Source organism: Solenopsis invicta, chromosome 10 (genome assembly GCF_016802725.1).
Source record: "Solenopsis invicta isolate M01_SB chromosome 10, UNIL_Sinv_3.0, whole genome shotgun sequence".
Classification (NCBI taxonomy): Eukaryota; Metazoa; Arthropoda; class Insecta; order Hymenoptera; family Formicidae; genus Solenopsis; species Solenopsis invicta.
This window is the reverse complement of record NC_052673.1, coordinates 1,743,313-1,748,544: the sequence shown is the minus strand read 5'-3', so window position 1 is coordinate 1,748,544 and position 5,232 is coordinate 1,743,313. Positions and strand designations below refer to the sequence as shown.

Below are 5,232 nucleotides of genomic sequence, written 5' to 3'. Positions count from 1 at the left end.
AAAATGTTATGAAAGTCGCAGACCGACCCTCTTTTACGCGAGTCAGCGAGTTCCAAGCATGCGAGATTATCAGATCTCAGTAACGGCTGAACCGATCAAGTTCTGAGTAGTCTCAAACGATAGCTTGGCCCCGACTTGTAAAATAAAAGTGTTTTTATTTTTTCTCTCCGTGCCCTATGAGCGGAGATATAGCAACGCAAAGTCTAAATCTCGACATTTTCATTTAAGAAATGTCATCGTCGTCATCGTCGACCTCAGGAATTCTCCCTTTCACATTTTCGACACAGAGTGGCGCTGGCATACATTAATCAGTCGTATGCGATTGCGATTGCGATGTATGTATTAAGGCCACAACACAGGCTTTTGCATAGCTGCATAACCGTATGCATAAAGAAATTGATTGGTCCATTTCCTTATGCATGTGCCAACGGACCAATCAACTTTCTTATGCATATGGTTATGCAGCTATGCAAAAACCTGTGTTGCGGCCTTTACAATAATATCATCATGGCCGCCGTGACAGATTTTCTAACCTGTATCTAGAGCCGCGGTCGCAACTATATATGAGAAGCGAGTTCTCGGTTTTTGTGTAAAAAAAAACGTCGAACAAGATGTCCATCGAAGGTCGAAGGTAAGTTATAATTAATCAATTAGATAAATTATATGTGTCAATTATATGTGTTATAACACTTGGTGCTGCATATCAAATTTTCCAAGTGTTAACACATATATGTATGATTGACATATGATTGACATCGACAAAGTGCACATGAATATGATAGCGACAGAGCTGATTTTAGATTAACGAATTTAATAACACGCATTCGGTCTAATTAGCTTTGTTTGGTTACCATATTCATGTGCATGCTTTGTCAATCATATGTATGTTATAACACTTGAAAAATTTGATGCGCAGCATTCGTAAGAGCATAATACATACGTATGCATTGCTTGAAAAGAATGATAAATGTTTCTTGTTAGCCAGTGGATCGAATACATACATGATACCTCATTTTCAAAATTAATAAAATACACGTAGATTCATTGATTGATACAACTAATATACGATTATTAAACTGCATGAAATTGCATGAACATTTTAGTATTATTTATTAAATTACCTTGAATTAAAAATTAAATATATTTTTTCTGTTACAATTTTCTTTCTTTCTCGTTATTATCCATATCCATATATTCTGTATTTTACTAATGATGTTATTAGGTGGAAAACAAGGTTACATGGCAGCTTTTCACTGATCTGGAAACTATGTTTGCTGTAGCGCAGAAGGATTGTTGGGTTTACGTTGGGTTTACGCATTGCTTGAAAAGATTGCTTGAAAGGAATGATGAATGTTTCTTGCTTGCTAATGGATCGAAGGATGGTCACATGGCTTAGTTGGATATATTTATAGGCAAGCTAATTGCTCATTATAACTTTAACTAATTTGGGAAGAATATCTGTGAGTTTTAAGAAATTATGTTTATTTCCGATTATGCTTATTTGTTTATGCTATTTTCAGATATTCAAATTAACAATTGTTAATTTATGGTGATGACGCAGAATCCTCATTATGACATGCACTGTTCAATGACACTGAAGCTAGCAGTATACCACTACACAACAGTGATACAAAGTGACATTTTAGGTTTAACAAAGAAAACATCATATAAGATGTTCACAGAATTACAGGCTGCATTCGGAATTAAATTCCTGAAAATAAGTTTGTATGTCGACTTCTAAAAGGGCTCATTTATTTATAATTTGCACACAAGTCAAGATATAAATAAATAATTGTTACATTGAACGGCTTTTTGTCGTATGTCTTGGAAATAAATTTGTTTATAAGTCGGCTTCTGAGAGGGCTTATTTGTTAAAAATTCACTGGTAACTCTCTAACGTCATCCCGAAGGTGTGTGCAAATTTTTAAAAAATAAGCCCTCTTAGAAGTCGAGATATAAATAAATAATTGTTACATTGAACGGCTTTTTGTCGTATGTCTTGGAAATAAATTTGTTTATAAGTCGGCTTCTGAGAGGGCTCATTTGTTAAAAATTCACTGGTAACTCTCTAACGTCATCCCGAAGGTGTATGCGAATTTTAAAAAAATGAGCCCTCTTAGAAGTCGAGATATAAGTAAATAATTGTTACATTGAACGGCTTTTTGTCGTATGTCTTGGAAATAAATTTGTTTTTAAGTCGGCTTCTGAGAGGGCTCACTTGTTAAAAATTCACTGGTAACTCTCTAATGTCATCCCGAAGGTGTGTGCAAATTATAAAAAAATGAGCCCTCTCAGAAGCCGACTTATAAACAATTTATTTCCAAGACATACGACAAAAAGCCGTTCAATGTAACAATTATTTATTTATATCTCGACTTCTAAGAGGGCTCATTTTTTTAAAATTTGCACACCCCTTCGGGATGACGTTAGAGAGTTACCAGTGAATTTTTAACAAATGAGCCCTCTTAGAAGCCGACTTATAAACAAATTTATTTCCAAGACATACGACAAAAAGCCGTTCAATGTAACAATTATTTATTTATATCTCGACTTCTAAGAGGGCTCATTTTTTTAAAATTTGCACACACCTTCAAGATGACATTAGAGAGTTACCAGTAAATTTTTAACAAGTGAGCCCTCTCAGAAGCCGACTTATAAACATATAATATTACATTATATAATATCATGTTATTAGCTATAAATAATAATTTTATTTGAAGACACATTTCTATGGTGAATGAATTTTCGTTATTTCTAGTGTTAGGAAGTGCAGAAGCAAACTATGATATATACGAGGTTAATTAATCCATTCCCGACTAAGAGTTAGAAATGAGAGACGAAAGTGAAGGCACTTTTGCAGAAAATACAACCAGAATTCATTACTCTTGACTCAACTGAGATACTCGAAGTTGATGTACCTACGTATACAAGGAGAAAGTGGAAGTAAAGATTAAAATTAAAATATATTTTCTAACTTGTAATGAAATTTATTATGTTTGTTAATTGCTTATTATTATTAATATTGTAATATTAGAAATCAGAATTTTCTATATAACTTTTGTATATTTAATTTAATAAATACGTGCTGTTATAAAATATATATTTGCATAAACTATCAATATTATTCAAGTGTTGTATAATAATTGTTTTTAGAGACATCGAGAGGTATTATTTACTGTGGATGGAGCTGAGGATTTGATGTTACAAGAATTCTTTTCATTTTACACTGATATGACATTATATATTTATTTTTTATTTAAAATTTACGTATAAAGATGTGAAAATTTTATAATTATTCAATAAAAAAAATTTTTCAATAAAAAAAATTATTTAATAAAAAAAATTTTATAATTATTCAATAAAAAAAATTTTAAACGAAACACACATTATATTAAAAGTATCCGCGTCCTCTTCCTCGTCCTCGCCCTCTCCCATAATAATGCCTACTATAATTGTCACTCATTTGGAAAAGAAATTGGAAAAAATTTCTTCCCTTTGCCCTTCTATTTCTGCCTCCTTTAGTTCCTCTTGGCCTAGCTGTAAATAAAAATTCTATATTAGATAAAAAAAATTTATATTAAATAAAGAATTGAAGTCTACATTAGAATTAGAAATAAATACCACGAGGAGCGACGACGTCGTCACAAGGAGCGGCGACGTCGTCACAAGGAGCGGCGACGTCGCCACAAGGAGCGGCGGCGTCACCATAAGAAGCGGCGGCGTCACCATAAGAAGTGGCGGCGACGACGGTACGAGGATGAGCGGCGGCGGGACGAGGAGCGGCGGCACCAGAAGCGGCTGCGACGGCGGCACCAGTGGCATTGACGTTGATGTTGACGTCGGCGGCGGCGTCGGCATCAGCGTCAACGTTAACGTCGGCGACGGCAGCGTCGCCGTAACCATATGAGAACGTCGATAGAGCTTTGCTCTTTCTAAACTGGCTTGGATTCATGGCTTCCATGTCAATCTGAAAATGAGAAAATTTATGATGAAGAATGTCTAGCACCGAAAAGTGAAAATGTGCAGCTTGAGGGATAATCAAGATTAATTATTAATATACTTACATCCTCAAGCTCTTTATAACCAGAATTCATGTTGGATTAAAAGTAATCACTGTACTCGTATTTAGTATAAGTAATCACAGGCGAATACGTTCGACAATGACCAAAAAGTTTCGATATCAATATCAAAATGCTTAATATTCTCTTTCAATCTTCTCTCACAGCGATTGGTTGGATTGGTTGAATTTAAAAGTAAGAACCAATAACATTCAACTGCAAATTGCCTCGTGTATCAAGAGGCGCTCGCGTCTGGCGCCTAGTGCGAATAAAGTTTTACACCGTGGGGGGTCGCTGATTTATATCATCGATTGAATCGATTCATATTGTTGATCGTATCGATGTGGTGCATGACAGTTTTTACTAACCTGAATAATCATCAACATCAAAAAGCGTGGTCGCGTTTTGCGCCAAGTGAAAACGAAGCCATAGTCGTATCTCACTTTGCGAGGCAGAGCGACACTTTTTCTATTTTTTGTAAAAACGCATCGAATTGATCAACAAGTGGAAGCGAAGCCATCGTCGTATCTCACTTCGCGAGGCAGAGCGACACTTTTTCTATTTCGTGTAGAAACACGTCGATCGAATTAATCAATATCGAATTCGAAGAATCAATATCGAAGATCAAAGGTGAGTTAACAATCTACATTTAACAATATATATTGTTTGTTTTACTTCTCGTATAATCAAAATACCGTATCGTATATTACATATACTTTTATGAGTGCTGCACATCAAATTTTTCAAGTTTGTTGACAAAGTGCACATGAATATACTAATGAAACAAAGTTAATTAGACCGAATACGCGTTATTTAATCTCTTTACCTTCCTACAATACGTATCCATTTTTCTGAGGGAAAATGTACTTCGCTTTCTCAGATCTGCCTCCAAGTCATTAATGCAATGTACATTTCGAATAAATTGATACTTGAAACAAGTATCAAAAATAATACGTAATGATATGATATTAAACCAGAGAGAACACGCAGCATTGAGGTCTCTAAGATTGGACTTGTAAAACTGAACGTATTACAGGCATTAAAATAATTTTTATATCTTCGTGCAATCATTTGATACTTGTTTCAAATGTCAATTTATTTAAAATATATATTGCATTAATTTAAAATATTCCATTAATGACTTGGAGGTAGATCTGAATAAAGCACATTTCTT

At 34.4% G+C, this 5,232-nt stretch overlaps 1 long non-coding RNA gene across 1 annotated transcript; it reads left to right on the top strand.

Annotated features, from left to right (window-relative positions):
• The first annotated feature begins 491 nt into the window (after positions 1-491).
• Positions 492-3,286, top strand: LOC120358844. The gene is made up of 4 exons (XR_005575718.1): positions 492-631; positions 1,521-1,725; positions 2,759-2,943; positions 3,154-3,286. It is a non-coding gene; the product is annotated as an uncharacterized LOC120358844 (long non-coding RNA).
• The last annotated feature ends 1,946 nt before the right edge of the window (positions 3,287-5,232 follow it).